Source organism: Dendrobium catenatum, unplaced genomic scaffold (assembly GCF_001605985.2).
Source record: "Dendrobium catenatum unplaced genomic scaffold, ASM160598v2 fragScaff_scaffold_1593, whole genome shotgun sequence".
NCBI classification, from domain to species: Eukaryota; Viridiplantae; Streptophyta; class Magnoliopsida; order Asparagales; family Orchidaceae; genus Dendrobium; species Dendrobium catenatum.
In genome coordinates, this window is record NW_021320055.1 from 263,107 (window position 1) to 289,175 (window position 26,069).

The 26,069-nt window shown below is 34.8% G+C and overlaps 1 pseudogene; it reads right to left on the reverse strand.

The window, feature by feature from the left end:
- Positions 1–2,584: 2,584 nt before the first annotated feature.
- LOC110104284 lies at positions 2,585–3,783 on the reverse strand (annotated as a pseudogene).
- Between the last annotated feature and the right edge of the window lie 22,286 nt (positions 3,784–26,069).

Consider the following 26,069-nt stretch of genomic DNA (forward strand, 5'->3'; position numbering starts at 1 on the left):
AACAAGAAAATGGCTAATTTTCGGGTCAAAACGGGTCAAACTCCTCTTTTCGGGTCAAAATCGGGTCAATCTCGGGTTGCCGGGTCAAAATCGGGTCAATTTCGGGTCAAAGGGTTAACCCAAACCCGACCCGATTTTTAAAACGGGTCGAAATGCTGAACCTGAACCCGACCCGTTTCGGGTTCAGGTTGACCCTAACCCAAAATTTTCGGGTTGGGTTCGAGTCGAATTTTCGAGTCGTGTCAAATATTGACACTGATATTCACAATGAATCTGTGGTTAACTTGCCTGAGAATCAATGTGCCTCTCTTTTAACTAATTTGCCATGTGTTGCTAAAGAGGATTGTCAAGGGGGTGTTGATATTAACTTGTCTTTAATCCGTGTTTTTTCTCCTCAGCTTGATTCCCCTGTTCTTGTTTAGAAGACTACTATGGGTACTCTTGTTAATTTAGATGATGCTAATGTGGGTGTTTGTGACGTTAACAAGTTCTATTTGGTTGATTCTTCTTGAGGTTTAATATCTCTTTCTGGTGACTCTGTTTCGGCTGATATTGTTGTATCGCCTTGTATCATTAACGATCAAAATGTGCCTTTTGTTGATTTTCCTATTTCTCTTATTTCTAATGAAGCTATGTTAGCTCAATTAGCATTAAATGCGGAAGATGTCTGTGTTGATCATTTTGATTGGCTTGATAGATTTGTTTCGCCTAGCAGAGGTGTTGGGGAAATATTGGGTAGTGTCGTCGATGAGTTTAATGAGATGTATAATTTTTCTGTTGGACACATCATTCATAAAGCCTTTTCTCGTGGTGGGGGCAAAAGGTGAGGGAGAAAATCTAAGAGGTAAATTTTGGGTGTTTGGGATCTGATGTCTGCTCATGTTGCTTTATTTGGTGGCTGGGCTGTTTTGGGTTTAGTTTTTTCTGTTTGTTGTTGTTGGTCCTTTCCTGTTTGTTCATGGGGTCATTTAGGTTGGTTGGGTTTTGGGTGGTGTGGTCTTTTGGGGCTGTGGCCCTCTTTCCTGTTGGGGCTGGTTGGGTGGTTGATGTTGGTTTTGGTTGTCCTGGTCCTTTCTCCTTTTGTGATTCCTATGATATTGTATTTTTTGAGTTTTTTCCCTACAGGTGTTGTTTCTTTGGTGGCTGTAAGGGTGTCGGTTTATTGGTGCTTGGGTTGCTTGTCTTATTTTCCTTTTGCAGGTTGGCTTTGGAGATTTTATTGTAGGCTTTGTGGCTGCTGTTCGTTTGGCTTCTGGTCTGGTGTTGAGGATCTTCTTGAAACTTCTTTTAGCTTTTTTTCATTTGATTTGATTGCTTTTTTTTATTATTTTTTTGCATTGATTTTCTTTGTAACATGTAGAACCATATGCACATATGTTTATTTCAGTGGCTGTATTTTTAGTGAGCTAAAGGTTCATTAAGGACTTGTAATCTCTGTTTTTAATTAATGTGTAGACCCCTCCGTGGATTTCTCAAAGAATAAAAATAATTCTATGTATTAAAATCCAACCATCTAAAATAAAATCTTAATATTAATGTGTTACCTGTAATGCAATTACCACTTACTATTCAAGATTAAATTTGATAAAAAAAATCCATAACATATCACCCAAACAAATTAAGTAAACTTCCTTTACAGTAGTTAATGATCGTTGTTTATGAAGAAATAGGATAAGGTAGTGGTAAGAAAATTTGATCGTTTTTTTATGAACGTGAAGTGATATCGAGAACAATAATTAATGATCATTACAATATTCAGGATTTCAATATGGTCTCAGCCAAACATAGAGCGATTGAAGACTTTGGGCACATTGTTAAGTGTACATATTTAACAAATGTTTTGGTATTAACAAGGAAATGCAATTTTCATAAATTGATTGAGGCATTTTGTCGGCATACCAAATTTGAATAGACATACAAAATTTGTAATTTCTATTTTGTTTATTTTATTTTCTTCTATTTCAATAAAGATAAAGGGCTATCAACTAATTAGTAAGGGCATTCTGCTCTTATAAATAGCATATATCCAACTCTGTTTGGTCTCCATGATTAACAAATTATATTTTCCTCTAGTTATATATAATGATTCGGAGAGCCGTTTGATTTAGGCTGATGTGGGAAGAATCATCAAAGAAGTAAGATGGAGAAGAGCTAAACAGCTCTATTAGACCAAAACAGCCAAGCTGTTCAAAAATCCAAAAATATTCATTCATATCCCCTTCCTCTGGCAACTCCTATACTTATAAACTAGCAAAGAAACCTAGAGAAATCAAGAACATTCTAGAATCCTATAACAAACTTGTAACAAAACAGCTAACATATGCTTAAGGAACAATTTAGCTAAGATGCTATGCATCATTCTCCTCTGATATGAAGAAAGCCAAGCTGGGGCGGAGTCGGGATGGAACACACGGATGCGGGCGAGGGCTGGACATGGGTCGTGGCTAAAATTGTGCATACTTAAACTTGGGGTTGAAAATCCTGAGCTTGCAAAGTTCAGGGATATGGACCGTGATGCTACCATACTTGTAAGATCCTTGAGGATTAGTCCTTGCAACATTTGCGATAAGATTGCATCTGAAGGTTATGGCCTCACTGTTGAGCAAGTCTTCAACAGTTCAGCAGCTGTCAGTGGCCTCGATTGCTTAAGGCTTTGGTTTTGGCAATTTGATAATATAGATTTTCTCGAGCAATTGTCGAGGGACATTGTTAGCCACAACTTGCACAGCTTCTCTCTGTATCTAGAGCTGGAAAAAGAAGGTAAAACTAAACCAGGGCGATCAAATAGGATAAGTTCTTCTGAAATGATCAAAGTCTGAAAGTGCTTTGTCTTTCCAGGAGTAGAAGTAACTCCAGTGCGTTTTCCACCCACCACTGCATTGATTGTGGAGCTCTTACCAACATTTGGGTAGCCTACAAAGCCCACGACAACATGTTCAAAAGTTGTTGGTTCAGAAGTAGAATCTAAGGAATTGGATCATTGGATGCTCCATGAGTTTCCATTTCTGTTGAATCTTTCCGGGAAGATACGATAGCTTTGGCTTCTGTTTGCAATCTGGCAAGGAGCTCATCTCTGCCATATATCTTACTATCAATATCATAATAAATAGATTCTTGTGCTGATTGTTCTTCTTCCCACTTCTTGCCTAAACTTTTTCCTTCAACGACTGATGCAGACTTTGCATACCAGAATATAAAGAGAATCCCATTAGACTTGAAATACTCAGCCCATTTCTTCCTCTCAGCGGGGGGTAAAAGATCTGCCTTATTCACCAAAAGCAAGGTTCTCTTGTGCTCATCAATCTCCTGTGCATATGCCTCGAGATCAGGACAGCGATAGAAAAGTGGATCTCGAGCGTCAACAACCATTACAAGGTCACTTCGTTTGAGCACTCGCCAAAGTTGTCGCCAAATATCTATGTTCCTCTCAAATGGAGTAATCACAAGCCTCTCATTCTCCTGGAGCCTTGCCAAACTTCGTCGTCACACTAAAAATGCCTGCCTTTCATTAACATCAAGCTCCTCCGCAGACATCCTAGAATTCCAAGGTGGCCTTCGAGGCACTCGGAGACAACTGGCATGCAATGCCTCTTCCTCTTTCTGCAGCCGCTTGCTCTTCTCCGTTGTCACACTACTCCCACCTAGATCGATGCGGAGAGTTGGTGCAGGGTTCTCGGCAGAGTAAAGGAGCGCGGTGATGTGGGTTCTGAGAGCATTGCTGTGTAATAGATAGTGTCTACAGATTAGAGAGGCTGCTAATCGAAGCAGGAATAGAGCCAGAGATCATAGTATCAACGGAATCAAAAATCGGAAATGGGGTCGGACAGGTGGAAGAGTAACACGAGAGTGTGGATAATGGTTGGACTCGTGCGTGAGATGGGAACGGGAGACGGATCCATGGGTTTCAGGACAGGATTGTACCGCGCGAGAAGCTGTCCGACGGGATGGATCTGGTGGTTGGGGATGGAGACAACGAGGATCTGGTTGAGAGACTGTGCGGGTGGATCTGAGGGGAAATTGCATGGTGCAGCGGAAGCGAGCGCTAGCGGGATGGATTACGCGGGTGTGGATGGGCGCGGGAATGGGTGGATGCCTGCTGTCGCGAGCAGCGTGGACGGCGGGCATGGCCGTTCACGCGAACTTGTAACAAAACAACTAACATATACTTAAGAAACAATTTAATTAAGATGCTCTGCATCATAGGCTGTTTTGTTCTCTTCCTAATGCATGCAATGAAGTAAGAATTTGAGTAAACCTTGTATATATTTCAGAAATCAATTCAGAAGATTTCATATGAAAAAGTTCGTAATCATGCATGAGAATATTCAAACGGGATTGCTTGACTTCATTAGTACCTTCATAGGTGATACATAATTTATCCCAAATTTCTTTACCAGTAGTGCAAGTGGAAACACGCATGTAATCTTCTGATTTCAAAGCACAAAAAAAACAGTTCAAACATTTTGCATTTGATTATGCTAAATCCCTATCATCTAGAGTCCATTCAGTAAAAAGAAGTGGAACAGTAACTCCATTCAATTTTCTAGTTAGAGGTGTATAACCATCCTTAACAAGCATTCACATGCGATAATATTTTGATTGTAAAAAAGTAATTATACGAGTTTGCCAAAAATCAAAAGTAATATTATAAAATAAAGGTGGTCGGGGAATAGAATACCCTTCCGTAGTATTATGATTTCTGTTGTTAGCCATGGATCAAAATTCAAAAAGTTTTCAAACATAGTTTTTATGAATCCCTCTTTCATACCACTTGAAAGTTTGTTAGGGATGTTAAGCCCTTAAGAACTAGCCTGAGACTAACCAGGGCGGGGGCGGTGGATTGGTATTTTAAAAATTTTTCTTAGGTAAAGCACAACAAGCATAAACCAAAAACACCACAGAAATAAGAGTGCAAAATGAATAAATGTGGAAGCAAAACAAAGAAAGATTACACCGGATTTATAGTGGTTCGGTCAATCCTTGACCGACGTCCACTCCTTGGAGGCATCCTCCGAGTATTGCACTAACTAAGTGTCTCTTCCTTAGCTCCCATAGCTAGGCGGAGAAGCCTTTAAACCAGACTCCTGTTCACCAACCCCGGTGTGACAGAGAACCGACTCTTTTTGCCTCCTCGTAAAGCGAGCAGAGAACCTGGACGTTTTGTTGAAGTAGACCTCCAAAGAACCTCCCAAGGACGAAGGATGAAGAATGGAGACGATGACTTGGAATCTTACTTGGAGCAACCTTTGTGATCCCTCTCATAAACTCTCTCTCTCTCTCTCTCTCTCTCTCTCTCTCTCTCTCTCTCTCTCTCAAGGCTCTCTAAGATCAAGACAGTAACACTCAAGGTCTTTAGTATAAGAAAATTTGGGTTCGTTAAATAGAATTTAAAGAACTGACATTATCATCCAGGATGATAATAATATTGTCCAGACATTGCTGATGTGAAGGAACACAAGTTGAAACTTTTCCGGTAAAAACGTCAGACGAACTTCTTCATTGATCATCTCTTCGTCTCTGATTTGCATTCCTGATTTTTTATTTCCTGTGTAATTTTTTTTTTACTGGAGAGGGCGATGCTTGTTTTGCTTATGGATTGATCATTAAAAAATGTCGATAAAGATGCAATATGAACAATTAGTTCTAACTAGAAAAGTCCAGAATGGGAGGTTCTCATTGATCCATTTTGCCTGTGGTTGAAGTTGACTTCTAGAATGTTCTTAGGACGCTATCTTAGCGCCTCAAAAGCTCACAAACAATCTTCTCGACTCAAAAGTTCCCCAAGCATCCCCAAATTAGATGATTCTCTAGATGTTTGGCTACTCACTTGATTTATCTCACTACATGAAAGTTGCCTATTTTCGGCGGACATCTGTGCTGGTAAAAAGAAGAAATCTGTCTGTAATTAGGATTAACAGTGAAGTTTTAGTGGAAAGTTTTTGGGGACATTTAGGTCATCTAAGGCAAACTCACACACACAATGCATAATAGCCCACCGTAATTTGTGGCGGATATATTCACCGTGAATTTTGTAGCTGAAATTTTCCACCGCATGACGTAGCGAAAGTTGTATCTTTTTTCCAGAGAAAATTCTATGAGAAATCCGTAAGAAACTTGTAGTATTTTGAAAAAAAATAGCACCTCATATCACTTATTCACCTTTACAACAATCACATTACGAACAATTTTTTAGATACTGATTAAAAAAGTTAAATCTTCCAACATTGCACAATCATATTCACTGTTTACAACTGTTTCAGAGTAACCAAATAGTAGTACATTAAAATGTAATTCTTATATATATATATATATATATATCGAAAAGACCAACATGCATGAAAAAAACAAATACTGATCTACACTAATTAGAATCTATCTCCTCACTCTCCTGCTCAGTCGATACACGTGCAGGCTGATTTCAACTAATATGCTCTCTCATTTTATGAAGCTCCTTTAGTACTGCATGTATGTCCAGTTGTGATTTTTAAACATTCTATATCTCTGCTATCAATTTAGCCACGTGCTAGCTATACAAACTCTACTGATTGCTTGCAAAGAAGTTGGAGGCACAATAGGCCTGTCCCTCATACGCACTGGTGTGTGAGCCAAATCCACAAATTCGTCCCTTTTGCACTCCGCCTACCGCCTGTGACCAAATACAATAGTTAAAATAATCCGATGAACCCAAGGCAATCCCTCTACAGCTCATGTTTGGCTGTCTCAAAGTCGTGTATACTTCTCCTACAAAAAATAGCATAAGATTAATCATCGTATAATCATCACTTCAAATATTTTTCTAAATATTGTAAACTAATATACTCACATAACCCTTCCTCGCTCCTCGTCCACCCACTACTATCCTCCTCGAGCTTGTGGGTGTGACAATGCAACTCAACAACAATATATTTTCTACACAGCAGTGCATTGTGCAATATACTTATTTTAGTATGAATAATTAAATAAATTATTAAAATTTATAACACTTATTACTAATTGTCGTTTGTGCTCAATCTGTGGAACTGAGCCACCAGTATGGACAGGTTACTTAGGTCCTCATTATATAATATAAGCTACCCTAAGCACTGGTGAGGTCAGGCCACAGATTCTCTCGAATCCATGGCAGCTGCTCGCATGTCCTCCTCATAGTTGTAGACATATCTCGTAGGTGAGTAGATCCGTGTTTCTCAAATTTTTTTCTAATTCTCACATTCTGCTCTTACAACCAGTAGAAATCTCTCTGTATATCAAAAATTATAACATAGATTACTTTTTGTAAGTTAAAAAAATGGACAGATGTTACAGATAATACTACTTACTAACCTTGAACTCCTTAACACAACGATCTATTTTTGTAGCTGTCAAATCAAGCTTGGAAATCAATTTTTTAATCCGGTATAAATTTGTTGGAATTATATTATCCGTTGGGTTTGTCTCCTTAAGCAGACTAATGAATTGATTAAAATATTCTTTAGGTACATTATATTATATTATATCTTTTTGCTCAACATCTTCATAATAATAGATAACTCTGAGTGAGTAGTGCACACATGCAAAATTAGTTTTTTCTTTTCTTTTTTTGCATGCCAAATTAGTTGTTGTATAGCTTGCAACAAATCATAGAAGTTTTGTGCGTCATTATTTGAAGCTCTTATGTATATTGCTAAAATTGTGGCTCAGCTGCATCATTAACTAAGTTTTTAAATGTCCTAATATTTTTTTTCTTCAATTATGTTGGAACTTGTAGATGGGCCGCATTGAGAGTCGAAATGTGACTCATACTCATCATGTGAAGTCCAATACTAATATTCTGACGTTAAAAACATTTGCATCAGCTAGAAATTAAATGGGATGTTAGCAAGATCATAATCATAAAAGAAGACATGACAAAGAACATGAGCATAAATGGTTTACTGCATATAGCATACTCAGCATATAACTGAAAAGATCACGGCCTTATCAGAACACTTACAAATGCATGGTCACAATCAAATATTGATGGTAGAGATCATAAGCTTAATAGCTAAAAAAGTGACAGATTGGTTTGAATCTCTCTTTTTGAAGTATCCATTTGAGATAGAGATAGCTGTGACTTTTTATAAAGATGATTTTAAAGTTGTTGTGAATAAAATAATTTTTAAAACCTACTTTAGAAAATAGCTTCAAAGTATAGAAATTTCTTAAAAACAATGGTAAAAAAATAACTATGGTTGCAGCATGAAAAGTAAAGCGATGAAAAAAATGTCCCAAATGAAGCCTAAGCGTCTTCTTTATGGGATCGAAATAGGCCGTAGTTCATCAAAGTTGGAATATAAAGAAACTATTATAATGGAAAAAGAAAATGAGAGAGATTAATAGTTAGTTTGAGAAATTTGAAATACAATAAACAAACAAAGAAAGTGTAAATAAAAATGAATGAAAATAAAGAAACATATGGTATTTTCCGGCTGCCATTTCCACCGATGTAGAAAAATGAGTAAAATCCGTCAGTATTTAGAATTTATGGCAGATTTCCAATGAAAAATTTTCCAACGGTTAAACGCACGTAAAAAAAATATTTCCAGTGAAAATAATCCGATGGAAATGAAATTGCTACAAAAATAAAAACAAAAAAACAAAAAAATGTGTTCGAATTCTGCCCAAGTGGACCAACCCACTGGCCGCCGCCCTGCCCACCAACTCGCTACTCGGCCTCGCTTGTGCCTGCGCGAAATTTGAACCCCTCTCCTTTGGAAGATATCTATTAGGCCGCGAAGCAATATCTGTTATAAAATCTACTCTTTTTTATTTAAATTATAATGTTTATAATATTTAAATTATAATATTTATAATATTTAAATTATAATTAATTAAAAATATTAATATTTTTGAAATATTGTGTAGTTTTTAAAACATGATATATAAACTTTGCTAATATTTTTTTTAATACTCATTAAATAATATTAAGAACATATTACATTTTATTAAAGATTATTTTTAAATATATTTTTAATTCAAATTTCTAGAATTTTCTGCTGGAATTAAAATTAAATACTTATTAAATTAATTAATTAGTCAATTTAAACAAATTAATTTAACTTAATAATAACTATTAAAATTATTTATTATAATTATTTTTCAAAATATTTTAAATTATGTTAGAATTATTATGGCAAAAATTTCCACCAGAATGTCTGACGGAAAATTTCTGCCTATAACTTGCATTTTTCCTATAGTGATAAATTAAATGAAATTTGATACATTTTAAATCCGAATTTAAACCTAACATTTAAATTTATAATAAGAATCTATAATATTTATTAAGAGAATATATCCTTATTATTGAAGATATTCTTCTTGATTTCTCTATTATCTCTCCTTTATACATGCATGTATGTGTTAGCATTATAAACCAATAAAATAAAATTATAGTTTTCTTAATATTTCTAGCAATAGGAAGAACCTTTCTATTTTCCATCTTCTCCTTCTCTTTCTCCTTCTGGTGATCATTATGACTCAAATTTTTTTACATTTAACTGAAGAAATCTAGAGTATTTGCCTTCATATGGAGGTAATTTAATCTTTCATGATCTTGATAATGGAAATTAATGAAGAAATCAACAGCAGAGCTTTTGATTTCCTTCAAATCAGATGTCCAAATTCCATTGATATTCTGAATTTTTCAGAATATTGTTATTGCACCTTCTAGAATTATTATAATTGAAAGATAAATGAGAGAGATTAAAAGTTATTTTGAGAAATTTAGTATATAATAAAGAAAGAATACATAGATAAAAATTAATGAAAATAAAGCAACATAAATTAAATCAATTATGATACATTTTAAATTCAAATTTTAACCTACCATTTAAATTTATGATAGGAATCTATAATATTTATTAGGAGAATATATTCTCATTATTGAAGATATTCTTCTTGATTGTTCTATTCTCTCTCCTATATATATGAGTGTCTGTTAGCATTATAAATCAATAAAAAAAGTATAGTTTTCTAAAAATTTCGAACAATAGGAGTCGACATTTTCTTTTTCCATCTTCTTTTTCTTTTTCTCCCTCTGTTGGTCATTGCGACACAAAATATTTTAGATTTAACTGAATAAATCAAGAGGATTTGCTTTATGATCATGAAGGCATTTTAATCCTTCATAATCTTGAGAGTAAATTAGTGAAAAAATCAACAACACAGCCTTTGATTTTCTCCAAATCTGAGGTCCCAATTCCATTGATATTCTGAATTTTCAGAATTTTGTTATTGCATCTTTTAGATATAATTGAAGCAGGTTAATATTTAGTGTTTCTATTTCCATTTTGAATTTTTTATTTCAATCCTTTAAAACCACATTCATTCTTTTGAATTTCTGCCATAATTCAAAAGATTCCAATTATGGTAAACAAAAAATTAAGGCATCAAGAAGAAGAGAAGAAAGATCACATTTTAATGCTTAATCTTGGTGCAATTAGCAGAATTCAACTAAGTAATGAGGTAAAATACTATCAATTTTTTTTAATTTTTTGATATAGTATAGAATTTATATTTAATTTTGCACTAATTTGATTATTAAATTCATTCTATTGAATTACCTAAGGATCTCAGAAATAAAATACCCTTCCTTACTAGTAACTTCCATCATCACAATGGCAATAGAAAAAAAACTCTAGATAATATCATGGAACACTACTAAGTCCATGAACAAAAGGGTTTCAGTCTCCTTCTTTGGATACACTTAATGTTATTTTCTAAGCTAAAACCATATGGAGATTCCACAATAATCTAAGCTAAACCATATGGAGATTCCTCAATAACGTTATCTTCTTGTTTATTGTTTTCATCCATCAATCCTTAAGCTCTAGATCTTTGTCATGGTTAAGTGGCCAATTAGATAAATGAATTTTATTTTTCATTTGTGTGCGTGCAAGTCCATCATTTGTCTATAACTCAAACTTGAGGAAAAAATCTATAAGATGGTGATTAGATCTGCAATGTTTTATGGTGCAGAATATTGGCTATTAAAAGAGAAGCATGCTATTAAGTTAAGTGTTGCATATATGAGAATGCTCAGGTGGATGAATGACTTTACTCTTAGAGATAGGATAAAAAACGAGCATATACATGAAAAGGCTGCAGTAGCTCCAGTGACATATAAGATAAGAGAAAGTCGCCTTAGATGTTTTGGTCACATAAAATGGCGGCCTTCCGATGACTCGGTTAGGAGAGTAGATGCATTAAATTTGGGCTATGTTAAGAAAGGTGGAGGTAGACCTAAAAAGACTCGGTTAGAAAAATATTAAAAGTGTACTTTCTTTATTAAATATAAATAAGAATTTGACTCTTAACATGAAACAATAGAGAAAAAGAATTTATGTAGTCAACCCCACGCAGTGAGATAAAAATTTGATGTCGTTGAATTTTGACATAAATCTTAAAATTGAAACCTATCAGCCTTTCTTGTTTTGTCTTCGGACTGCCAATAGCAGTTCTATGTCGACATACCAAATATCCAAATCTCTTTGCACATTGCAGATTTTGTTGCATCTATAACAAATTTCACATTTTAGATTGTTTTCTTGTAGGAGATGAGAACAAGAATTAGCAAATGATTGAAGAGACTACAATATCCTGTGCCAAATATCGACAAGGTAAGAAAATCAAAATGCATCTGCTTCTAGTAAGTGTATATCATTTATAATTTCAAGTAATAAAATGCATCCAATATGAAAAATTTTGGATCAGAAATTTCATATCAAAATTTTCATCGAAATATTCTTTTATAATAATTAATTTGCTTTGAGTTTAGTGCAATAATAATCTATCAAAATTTATCTTGTACTTATAGTAAATCTAATGCATATAAACCCAACACTTTTTTAACCCTTTTTTTAATGTTAGTTTCTTGAATACTAATATTTTCTCCCTTTCATAGTACATAAGTAAATTAGTGAGCTAAAAAACTAGGTTGTTTTATATGGTTCCTTCTTTTCGCTCGGCTAGGGCTTTTGCCCTAGCTGTCGCTTGATGTGGATTCCGATTCACTTCCTTTGCGCTCGAGGGGAGTTTTCTCTTTGCCTTTTCTTGTGTTGTTTCTTTTCCGCCGGATTGTTTGTTTTTGGGTTGGATTTTTTTCGTTGTCCTTCCCTTGTGCTATGGCTAATTCTGTTAAACGTTTAGATCCTGAATTCCTTGATTGTAAAAATTGTTCTAAATCTTTCAAGGATATTTTGTCTGGCTCTGATGGGTCTAAGGGGTTTCCGGATCTGCAAGTTACTACGACTCAGGGTTTGCCAGCTTTATGGATCTCGGAAGGTGAGGTTTTTCTTCTTGCTAAGCCTTTCAAATTCACTTTTCAAATATTTGAGCGTGCTTAATTTAATTGATAAGCAAAAAAATAGATATTGAAATTATTTTCTCCCTTTCATAGTAAATAAGTAAATTAAAAGCAAAAAAATAGATATTGAAAGAAGAAGTAAGTAATAATCTACTGGGATTTGCCACCATTTTTTTAATTTTTTTTTTTATGTAATGGTATGATGGAGAGTGCAGTGGCTCTCGGCACCGGGATGAAGGTGAGTGTAGTGGATCTCAGCGCCAGGATGCAGCTGAATGCTGAGACAACAAGATATAAGCTAAGAAACCTGTTTGGCTTATTAATGTTAGTTTTTCTTAATACTTATAGATACTTGCTGATAAACGTGTTTAACTTATACTAATTATAATTAGTTACAAAACAATTTTACTGCTTGTTAATAATATTAATTTTGGAGAAGTTTTTATATTAAGCAAATTTAATCGTAATTATTTAAAATCAACAAATATTTGCACATCATATAAAAACTTCTCCAAAATTAATATTATTAACAAGCAGTAAAATTGTTTTGATAACTGATTATAATTAGTATAAGTTAAACATATTTATCAGCAAGTACCTATAAGTATTAAGAAAAACTAACATTAATAAGCCAGGTTTCTTAGCTTATATCTTATTGTCTCAGCATTCACCTTCATCCTGGCGCTGAGATCCACTACGCTCGCCTTCATCCTGGTTTCGAGATCCACTGCACTCACCTTAAGGGCATAGCTCAATTTTCATTCTAAAAAATAATATTTTTTTTTTAAAAAAAATCAAGGACTCAGCCCAATTTCCATTAAAAAGAAAAAATTAGTTATATCTTATAAGATAGAAAAAACAAAAAAGAGGGCAAAATTATGGGAAAAAAATCAGTAAGAAGAAGGGCTAACCAAAAAGTGCAAAAATTACACATGTCAAAAAGAAAAAGGAATGCAAAAACAACGATCAGGAGAACAAGCAGAAGGATTTAAATCCCCAAATGAACTATTGGTGGGATTTAAGCTAAATCATGCTTAAAGAGTGCATAAAACAAGTCCCTGAGGTTGTTTTTTCTATTTCTGTTCTTCTTATCTTTGCGTGTATATTCTCCCATGCTGAGTTGCTCAAGCTATTTCTGCACAAAGATGTTTTACGTTTGGTGTGTATGTCTACTTATCTGCCATGATTTGTTGTAGATCTTTCGATATTCCAGCCGAAGGGATAATTTGAGTAATATAAAAATATTTGTAATGAACCTTTTTCATGTAATTTTCTGTTCTGATTCAACTTAATTCCCCCCCCCCATAGATTTCATGAGTTGCCAGAATTCGATGAAGCAAAAAGGAGTTGTCGGAGGCGTTTGGCTGGCCACAATGAGCGGCGCAGAAAGAGCTCTTCTGAGTCTCAGGGAGAAGGCTCAAGCCGCTGCATGCTGGTAGATCAAGGTGGGAAGGTGCCGATAAGCCTCCCTGGAAATCAAAATTACAAGCATTTTCTGAAATAAATTAATTCTATAAATAATATTTTACTGTAGCAAGTCGCCCGTTAAACAGGCGGGCGACTTGCTACAGTAATTTTATTTTTTTAAAAAAAAATTATTTTAAATTTTTTTGAATGCTGACTTAGACTATTAAGTCGCCCGTTAAACGGGCGACTTTGCCTATTTTTAAATTTTTTTAAAAAATATGCTTAAACTCTTAATACAATTTATAATTATGCTTAGTCTTAAAATTTTCCCTTAAAACTAATAGTAACAATTTTGAAATATAGTGTAGTTTTTAAAACTTGAAATATGATCTCTGCTAATATTTTTTATGCTCATTAAATATAAATTTTATTAAATAATATTCATAACATATTATATTTTATTAAAGATTATTTTTTAATAATATATTTAATCATTAAATTATATATTAATGTTAATTTTTATGAAAATTTATTAAATAATAAGAATTTTTAAATTCAAAATTCTAGAATTTTCTGCCCGAATTAAAATTATTTAACAATATTTATTAAATTAATTAATTAGTCAATTTAAGCTAATTAATTTAACTTAATAATAATTATTAAAAATCTTTATAATAAAAAAATTTAAATTCGGTCCGGCGGTGATTTTCATCGGAAATCCGTCACAATGTCTGAAAGAAAATTTCCGCTTGTAATTTACATTTTTTTTGTTGTGATAAATTAAATCAAATTTGGTACATTTTAAATTTGAATTTGCACCTAACATTTAAATTTGTAATAGGAATCTATAATATTTATTAAGAGAATATATTTTCATTATTGAGGATATTCTTCATTATTTCTATATTCTCTCGTCTTTAGACTTGCATGTGTGTATTAGCATTATACATCAATAAAATAAAATTACAGTTTTCTTAATATTTCTAACAATAGGAAGAACATTTCTCTTTTCCATCTTCTCATCCTCTTTCTCCCTCTGGTGATCATAATTTTTTACATTTAATAGAAGAAATCTATAGTATTTGCCTTCACATGGAGGTATTTTAATCTTTCATGATCTTGATATAGGAAATTAATGAAGAAATCAACAGCACAGCCTTTGATTTCCTCCAAATCAGATGTCCAAATTCCATTGATCTTCTGAATTTTTCAGAATTTTGTTATTGCACCTTCTAGAATTATTATAATTGAAAGATATATGAGAGAAATAAATAGTTATTTTGAGAAATTTAGTAAAAATTAATGGAAATAAAGCAACATAAATTAAATCAATTATGATACATTTTAAATTCAAATTTGAACCTATCATTTAAATTTATGACAGTAATCTATAATATTTATTAGGAGAATATATCCTCATTATTGATGATATTCTTCTTGATTATTCTATTCTCTCCCCTATATATACATGTGTGTATGTTAGCATTATAAATCAATAAAAAAAAATTAGTTTACTAAAATTTCTAACAATAGGATTCGAAATTTCCTTTTTCCATCATCATCATCTTCTCCTCCTTTTGGTGGTCATTGAAACAAAAAAAATTTAGATTTAACTGAAGAAATCAAGAGGATTTGCTTTCTCATAACCCTGAGAAAGTAAATTAGTGAAGAAATCAACAGCAAAGCCTTTGATTTCTCCAAACCAGAGGTCCAGATGCCATTGATATTCTAAATTTTCAGAATTTTCTTATTGAACCTTTTAGATTTAATTGAAGTAGGTTAGTGTTTATATTTTGAATTTTTTATTCCAATCCTTTAAAACCACTTTCATTCTGTTGAATTTCTCTCATAATTCAAAAGATTTCAATTATGGAAAACAAAAAATTAAGGCATCAACAAGAAGAGAAGAATGATCACATTTTAATGCTCAATCTTGGTGCAATTAGCTGAATTCAACTAAGTAATGAAGTAAAATACTATCAATCTTTTCATTTTTTTTTATATATTATAGAATTTATATTTAATGAAATAAAAAGATTATTTAATATATGCTATAATGTTTTAATGTTCACAGAGAGTAGGCCCTCATTCATATTGTATTCTCAAGTAGAATACCTCTCCATTCATGGAAATGAGAATTTGTTCGGGATAGGTGGCTGAGTTAGAAACTTGGACGCAAAACCGAGAAAAAATCAAGCGAGTTTTTTGTACTGTCAAAGCATCGACCGCTAAGGGAATACCAATCTTACTAGCAATTCTTGAAATACATTCAAAATTCTAGCAAGCCAGCATTAAATCATGGATCTTGAGCCAGATTGGGACTGAAGTGAAGTTCTTCCTCTTTTGACGAAATAACGGAGACCACTCCTGTAGGATAAAAGGTTTAACCAGGAAAAACCTCACACCTCAGGTCCAAGCCATGTCGAAGTCTTCCGCTGAAGAGAAGCGGAGCAAGAAGAAACCATCGCTTAGGAAGAGTAGATCATGGGGCGATCCTTTCAACACCCAGACCTTCTGAATAGCACCAAGCAATGACTCGTACAATAAGGGGGCAGAGTTTGATTAGTAGAGGGACGAATCCATGGTGAAAAGCGGGAGGCCTCCAGTAAAGTCGGAGGGGGAGAGGGGAGAAGGGAGAGGATGAGGAAACCTGGTGGTGGCAAGGAAAGAGGAATGCCAAAGGTAATGGAAAAATTTAATATATAACTTGGTCACATAGACCTCGCACTCCACCTTGCAATCTCCATGCCAAAATCCTCAAACAACGTCAATGCCGGCGACCAATTCATCATCAATTTCATTCCTTGTCATAATCGTTTTCCTCATTTTCTAATTATTTTCACCATCCACAGAGGCAGCGATGGCAGTGATGTGATGCAGCCAAGGAGCACTGAGGCCAGATTAGATCCAACCATAAATTTATCATTTCCGATGCTACGCCATTGTAAGGCAAGGCAGTTGTTGGAGGGGAGACAAATAATCGAGTGCAATATTGTGTGCCTAATCGATTATACTGGCAATGATGTTGTTCGGCTGTTAACAATGTGCGGCCACGCATTCCATCCGGAATGCATGGATCGATCGGTGGCTTATTTTTTACAGAACGTGTCCCATATGTTGCTTGAATTTGGAGGTAGCGCCAGACGAGGCTGATGCCAGAGCAATTCTGGAGGTTGACGAAGGTGAATGTAGTGGCTCTCGGCGCCATGACGAAGGTGAATGTAGTGGCCGCTGAGATAACATGTCATAATCTAAGTGCTTCTCAGTTCTCAATACTTAAATTAAGATTAATTAGTGTTCTCAATACTTCTCTAAGTATTAAGAAACACTAACCATAATAAGCCAACCACATTTCTCTAATATTCAAAAGCATTAATCTTAATATAAGTACTGAGAACACTCAGCTTATTACTTGTTATCTCCGCAGTCACTACACTCTCCTTCATCCTGGCCTTCCCCGGTGAGAACCTCCTGAATTGCCCTTGCATCAGCCTCGTCCGGCACTGCCTCCAAATTTGAGCGGCATATGGGACACGTTCTATGGAAAAAAAGCCACCGATTGATGCAATCCGGGTGGAATGTGTGGCCGCATGCTGTTAAGAGCCGAAGAACATCATTGCCGGCATAATCAATGAGGCACGCCGCTCACTCGGTTACGCGCCTCCTCGGCAACAATTGTCTGGCCTTACGTTGGTGTAGGGAATGATGAAATTATGGCCGGATCTAATCCAGCCTCAGTGCTCCTTGGCTGCATCACGTTGTTGCCGTTGTCGCCGCCTCTGTTGAAGGGAAAACAATTAAAAAATGAGGAAAAGGATTATGGCAAGGAAGATGGAGAAAATAAGGAGGAGAAATGAAACTGATGACTGTTTCAGGCAGCAAGCATTGTTTGGAATATAAGAGATTATAGAAACCCATATATACATTTACTAAAATATACTCTCAGGTGAAGGAAGAGGGAGCTGAAGTTTCTGAAGTTAGTATTTTATAGTTAGGCTCATTTTTATTTTTTAGTTGAATTATTTATGTTAAGAACTTTTTTATGAAATTGGCATTTAATTTAAGTTCTGAATTTTGTAATGGTAAACTATATTGAATTTGTAATTTGTTCTTGTAAGTTTTTTTAAAGATTCTGAGATTAGTGTTCCGTTATATATTTATAAATTTTTGGCACATTTTGACATATATTATAATTCATTCAATGATGAAATAGCAGTATTTATTAGGATTTTTTTTAACTTTATTTTTTATTAAATTTTTTGTTAAGAATTTTTTAATTGTGTTTATCAAATATTTTATTGTGAAAATTAAATCTATGAAGAAGGTGACATGCGTGCATGAATAATTATAAATTTCATGCATAAAGGATAGACATGCATGGAGGAAGTAGATATATATCTTAATGATGCAATGTAAATTATTGCTTAAATATTAATTATCAAACTGCAAATTTATGATTATCATAACTATTCATGCAATGCAATAATTCGGCTACTCAAACTCTAATGGGAGGTTTTTTATTCATTTAAAATATTTTTTAGATTTGTAATTTATATAAAATTTCAAAATAAACTTTTACAACAACATTATCCGAAGCAGTTATGTCATAAAGAATGCATAATGTTACTAGTGTAATCTAAAAATTAGTTCAATTTTGACAATTAATAATTAGCCAGTTATTATGGTGAATTTGTACCTTTTAACATAAGTCAAGGATTTACGTATGTTCTTCTTTCTTGGTATTATGTAGTGATTGATGCTATATTTTGGGAGAGAGTTGTAAATTATAGACGAGTTAACATCTAAGTATATAGGTGGCAGAAATCGGCCACTCGTAGATGACAACATTTCGCTTGCAATGCTGAAACTATGAATTATGCGTGCTCTAAGTTTAAATTCAACAAAAAAACACTATTAACCTCACCGATTGATTTCATGATAATGGTGGATACTGTGAGACATGTCGCCGATGATGAGGTTTGTGAAGTTATGTTGATGGAGGCTAAAGCTTATAAAATCATCGTCTACATCGAGGTTGAAGAAATAGCACAAACAGATGTGACGAGCCCATCTTGTCAAGTTCATGTGTAAGTTCTTACTATCCTTTTAAAGCTGTCTTTATTTGGTTCAAGTTTGTATATGTGTAAACCTATCCCTTCCTAAATAAAATTTGTTTATCGTAGGACCACTCCAACGTCCACTGTAGTGCAGGTGAGCGCAAGTGATTACTTGAGAGTATTAGAAGCTGAATTTCATGGGCACCTTAGTTTATGTAATCATTATTTTCTTACAACAGGAGTCCCATTCACCACCTAGTGTTAGTCAATGTCCAACTTGAGAAACAACACACATTCATCAATTTCAAAATCATCAATCCTTTAGGTCATACATGCAGTGTACCTCACAAGTTGAGGCTAGCGAGCTAGAAGGTCAATAGGTTGCTGAAGATGAAGCAAGGGCGGAACCAGCTCCAATTTTGAGGGGGATAATTTTAATATATAAATAAAAAATAAAAATAATTAAATAATTAAATATTAAAAATATTATATATAATATTATGAAAAGTTGTTTTAAAATTTTTTAGCTTTATATTTGATCTAAAAATTTTTTTTAGCTTCCAAATGCAAACTAAATGCCTATCAAGATCTTCATTTTTAGCCACAAAAAAAAGCAAAATATATATATATATATATATTGCAAGAACATGAAACAAATATATATAATTGATATTCTTAATCAACTCCTTTTTTGTGCACTAATTAACTCACTTTCAAAAGGTATTTCTAAAATAAAGTTATTGCATAGAAAAATGAGCCTTCATTACTACCTATTGTCATAGCAATTAAAAAATAGAGAATATAGATACATTGGGAGAAGATAAAGCAAATAATACAATGTATGGTTGAGATGAATCAAGTAATGAAAAGTAGGGGCAAAAAAGCTTTTTTAGGGGGGCAAAATTGATTTTTTAGGAGGGGCAAAATGGATTTTTTACTCTCCTTTAAGTTAATTTTTTTTTTAGGGGGGGCAATTGCCCCCCTTAAGTTATATAGGGTTCCGCCCTTGAGATGAAGTAAATGCATATGAAACCATGGGCTTTTTGAAAAGCTGTGGTGATCCCCTACAACTTTGATGAATACACTAAGAGGTGGATCTTACCGGATCGAAAGTTATATTGGAAAGTCCTCTTTTTCTCTTTAGAATGCTCTCTACTCACTAAAATAGTGATTTGAGGCTTGAAAAGTGTGGGGAGAAGCTTGAGAAAGCCTTAGGGAGTGCTGGAGAAGATGGGGAACGACTTTGAAAGGTTGGAGGCTAGAGGAGAATGAGAATGCCAAAGGTTGGAAGGCTGCCCCAAAGGCTGGAGTGGCCTTGCTCCCATTCGATGGCTTTTGGAGATGGAGGGGGCCACCATTACCCAAACTATCCAAGCCAACTGCTAGGGGCAGCTTAAGCAGTGTTTAATCAAGGCAATGAAGCTAATAGGGTATGTTTATTGCATGCAATTCATAGGGAAATGGATATTTATAGGGTTTTGACCATGAAAAGGTGTTTTAAGCTTGGATTGACTCCCTTGACTAGTCAACCAGTCAATGGATGATGAGGTAGCAGGGAGAGAGAATGGGAATCAGGTTGTTTGAACCCCAATGCTAAAGTCAATGCTCTTGGGTCAAAGGAAGGGTTTGACCACTTCAAAGAGGGGTCTAAAGGCCTTGTTGACTTAGTTTGACCAATCAACAAGGTCAAAGATGATGATGTGACAGCTAGAGGGTGTAGAGGGCTATTTGGGCTAACTTGGGTAAGGGTTAAAGTCAAAGGTCAAAGCTATGGTGAGTGAAAACATATGCCATAGAAGTTTGACCTACGATTGAGAGTTGACTTGTTCAACTCAAGTTGGGTTGGGTTGATCAAGTGTCAAGTCATGCCTAAGCCATATCTAGGAATTAAATTGAATGGGTGATAGGGGTAGGAGAGCTCAAATAGGGTAGTTTAACCCATTTATATGCCTTAAGAGTTAAAAGGTCAACCTAGGTTGACCCAAGGCTTGGTTTTGAGTCAAATGGATTTGTTTGAATATTTGGAGTCTAATGGATATGGTTTAAAGGTTTGAAAGAGTCATTTGGGTTAAAAGACCTATTTTGGGCTTTTAAGGGGCCATTAGGTCAATCAGGTTGACCCAAGGACAATGATCAGGGTCAATAAATTTAGAATGATGTCTTGCATATGTTGGAAGATATTCCAAGGCAAGGCGGTCATTTTAGTCAAAATGACAATTTTGACCCTCAAGGGGCCTTTAGGTCAAACTGGGTTGACTTGGTCAACCGAGTTGACCCAAGGTTTGGGATTGGGTCCAATAGGTCCCAAATATTATTCAAAAAAGGTTGGAGAAGGTTTTAAATATTGATGGGTTAAGTCAAGTTGAGTTTAGGCCAAAAGTCCAAAAATCCCATTTAAGGGCATTTTGGTCATTTTGGCCTCAGATCCATTATGGGTCAAGGTGGGTCCAGAAAGATGTAGATTAATGGTTAACAAGTCAATATCAAAGGCTTGAAAATGATCAAAAGATTTAGAGGGTACTCTAAGGTCAAATTCCACTGGGTGGCATGTCCAGTGGCATAGATGATAAATATTTGAAGGTTTTGCAACCTTTAGAACTGAATTTAGTTTATGGGGTTAGAGTCCTCTAAATGAGTTCAAATTTTGAGGGTTGGCATTAGAGACATGTCATATCAACAAAAAATTGACAGAATGTAAATCAGATGCCAATTGACTATATTTCAAGGTGATGGAAGAATCACCTAGCTAGAAGTGGTTTCAAAACCTGAGTCATTAACCTTGGATTTTGGGTTTGGATTGAGTTAAGATTTGAATTGATCCTAAGGTCTGGGGACTAGAAGGATCCTAAGACATAGAGTCAATGGGAACCTAGGGTCCAAGGGGTCTTAGGGTCTATAGTTCGGGAAGGGGTCAAAAGTGGTCTCATACAAAAATGAGGTCAACAGGCATTAACACAAACACTTGGAGGGTGCATTCCATTGGCAAGATGCTGAATGGTGGAGGGATCGACTGGATTTACACTCTTGCAAATGGGTGATTTCTCCACAAACTTATCCTTAGCTAGAGCCAACTGGGCGCAGCCCGGTTGTCCCAGCTTGGGGAGAAGGAACGAAGCAACTAGTAAGAAGATTGGGTTGCCTAGCCAACTCCATTAATTCACCTGACCAAACTTCAACATGCTGATCATCTTCCATATCAGAATTCAAATCAGAGACGGCATCCAACTCCTCCATCTCGTCTTCAGATTCATCTGATTCACCACCGGAGCTAGAGTCGGTGGGATTAACTTAAACCATCGAATGGATAAGATGCGTGAGCTGAACTTCCGCATCTAGAAAAGGTAACGCACCTTGCATGGAGTGCCCGGGCTGGACAGGTTCATGACCTGAAGGATGGACGGGCTGAGGGATCTCACCTTGCGAGCCGCCGAAATCCATAGAGCTGAGCTTGACCGCACCTTCTTGCCGATTGACAACAATGGAAACCCTGAAAACATGGTCCCAATCCTTAGGAGGGGAATGGGACATAGAAGCCTCTGCCTCCTCATCGCAGACGGATGCGATTAGGTGCTAATAGTTATTATGCCGGAAGTCCCTCCTACCGTCGCCTCTCCCCCTGTTGGGAGGAGGTGACCTAAGGCCACCCCTCTAGCTATCCTAGAGCTTATCTATCTAAAAAAGCTCGAGAGAGAAAAAAGGAGGGGATACCCGAGGTCTATGTATATATTTACTCTTCCCATTACCTACTACTTGACATTCTCTATGCCTAAGAGAATCTTGTTAAAGTGACTTCCAGTTTTAGGCCTCATTTGATTCGGCTTATTTTTTCAATTTTCAGGTTGAATAAGTTGTTATTCGTAATTTTTACTTGTTTAAAAACATAACTTATCCCTGATTTATTTTCACAATGCACTATTTTTTAAGCAGTTACGAAATTTCTCTGCTACCTGCTTACTCTGTTGCAAAAATGAGTTTTCAAAGCATATTATACAATTTACCCCCACAACCACGTACACAAGCCTACGACCTTCCTCTTTAAGAGCGATTCTTCCAGATACTCGCTCTCTCTCTCTCTCTCTCTCTCTCTCTCTCTCTCTCTCTCTCACACACACACACACACACACATACACAAAGCTCCTCAGTCCACGATACTTTCTTCTCCTTCTTACTTGCTAGCTCTCCTTTTGACATAGAGTAATGTCTACATCCCATTTACAAAGTCTCTCTGCCGCCATGAAAGTAATTGCTCCTTCTGCATAGCAAGTTGCCGACAACAGTACTGTCGAGTTAACGAAGGTATGTATAACTGATATGTCTCTCTTTCTCTTTGAAATTAAATTCAGATGTACAAGTCATTAGCTTTAATTAAGATGGATTGATAGTCTAAAAAGAAAAATAGATTTTACATCTTAATTAAAGCTAATGACTTGTACATCTGAGTTTAATTTCAAAGAGAAAGAGAGAAAAATCAGCTATACATACCTTCGTTAACTCGACAGTACTGTAGTCGGCAACTTTCTCTGAAGGAGCTACTGCTTTCATGGCCGCAGAGAGACTTTGTAAATGGGATGCAAATAGTACTCTATGTCAAAAGGAGAGCTAGCAAGTATACTAAGAAGTGTATGATACCAAGCTAGGAGAATGAGAAAAATCATATTTTTAATAATATAAGTATACTAAATTGATTTCTAAGTTGGAAGCTTCGAGATTAGTGTCAATGGTGAACTAATTAATTTGGACGATCTAATTTACTTTAAAACACTGAGATTGGTGCTAATGAACATGCATTTTATTATGGTTGGTTTGAGGGTTGACAAAAATATTGACATGATTGAAAGATTGAGCGGTCACAATAATCAAAATGTGAACATGCATTTTACTGTAGTAAAAATTTTAATCATGTAATGCTCATAGGATCTATTTTCACTAATATATTTTAAAAAAAAAACAAAATTATTTAATCAGCGTAAATAAAATAGTAAAATAGCTCCTGACAGATTGTTTTACGTCGGTAGCACTTTTCTATGTATGCCCTTTCCACCACCACCATCATAACCTTTCCAATTCCACCGTAAAAGGAGACCAATCAATTTATTAATTTCACACAGAAATTTAAAACAAAACAAAATTTACTTAGTGTTTTAATAAAATAGTAAAAAAATGTGTGTATGTATTTATAATTAAATAAATATAAAATGGTATAAGTAAACACATTTATGCATTTATACTTTATAAAATGTATTTGAAATTTTTTTTATATAGATAATAATCATAATTAGTGATTTAAACAAATTATATTAAGTTAATATATAGACTTTACTCAAATCAACTCGATATTGACTTTTATTTGACTAGAGCTTGGCTTGAGTTTTTTTTTTTTTTTTTTTGGAGCTTGGCTTGAGTTGAAACTCAATATCATCCTTAGTTTCACAAGACTGATAAGTATTTCGTGGAAATTTGATAAGGAAATTGTACGTCAAATTCCGGTAGGTCAACATTGCGACGCTAATATTGGTGTAGCATCCGATTGTTCACCTACAAAAAAAAAATCGTTGCGGGATTTGCCAAAGAAGCGTGCAAAAGAGAGAGAAAAGCACGCCAAAGATGATTACCGTCGCAAGAAGCCCACGAAAGAAGAAGAAATTACGTTCGATTGAAGAAGAACAAATGCATTTTGAAGTTTTACTGTATTTTGGAGTGAAAGGTGGGTTTTTCGATTGGAGATCCCCTTACTTCATACTTTTTAGGATCGACATAGGTAGAAGTTCATGAAAGTTGAAATATAAAGAGATTATTATAATTGAAAAGGTAAATGAGAGAGATTAATAGTTGGTTTGAGAAATTTAGTATATAATAAACAAATAAAGAAAGAAGGGATAGAAAAAATGAATGGAAATAAAGCAACATAAATTAAATCAATTATGGCACATTTTAAATTCAAATTTGAACCTACTATTTAAATTTATAACATGAATCTATAATATTTATTAGGAGAATATATCCTCATTACTGAAGATCTTCTTCTTAATTGTTCTATTCTCTTGTCTTTATACATGCATTTCTGTGCATGTTAGCATTATAAATATAGTTGTCTAACAAATATTTCTAACAATAATCGGATTCGAACATTTCCTTCCTCCATCTTCTCCTTATCCCTTCGGTGATCATTACAACACAAAAATTTATAAATTTAACTGAAGAAATATTGAGGATTTGCATTCTCATATAGGTATTTTAACCCTTCATAATCTTGAGAAAGTAAATTATTAAACCCCTTAATTGCCCTGTCCATCAATAATGGTCTCCACTATTTTTTTACTTTACATCATATTATTTTACTTTAAGTCAAGAAATATATATTAATTATAATTAGTTATCCAAATAACATATATTTAATCAGCAAAAATATCTTATTTAACAAACCTCAATTGATATTCAACAAAAATTAATTAATAGCTAAGGTTATGGGTCACTTTGGCTGCTGAAGTTTTGGTGGGATGGAGGGGTGGGGATTGAGAGATTATTCTATGCGGACGACGAATGCAGTTTTACATCCGGATACTGATCATAATGAATCACGTCAGTGATACCGAGCAGCGGTACCGAGCAGTACCAAGCCTCAATACCGAGCGGTACTCAGCCACGGGCTTAGGTATCCGGACAGAATTCGACTTCCGCACAAAATAATTTTTCATGGGAATGAAGGTGTGATATGCAAAGGAATATTATATTACTTCCATTGCACTGGTGTTGTTGGGAATCCTATTCGTCAGGAGCTTCTTATGTATGATATTGCTGCTAGATCATCAGGTACTTTGATGAGTGCATCGATATATGTACCCTGGTAGACTGATGAACCTCCATGATAAGCTGGTATTGGTTGGTGAGATCGCTAAACTTGATAGGCTTGATATTATCAAGGGAATAGGCATTTAATTGGGAGCTTTTCAAGGTTTTGGGGAGTTTGATATGAGCCGAAGGCAGTGAAGATGGTCACAAAAGTGCCCTGTGACAAGAGGATTTCCCCTTGAGCTGTTCACTGGCTTTGGCTTCCTACCCGACCTGAAGTTGCTACTTGATTTGTTTGTCTGATTTCATTGGCTTTGAGCTTATTTTAGCTGTGATCAAAGTCCATTGAAAGAATGTACTGACTCGCATTTGCAGCCTCTGACTGGAACTGATATCTATGGGAAGTTTTAAGTCAATTAATACTTTTTTTTTTTTGGAAATTTCAAGAAAAATCACCCAGTGTCAAAATTATAACAAATTTATGCTAAAAATTAAAT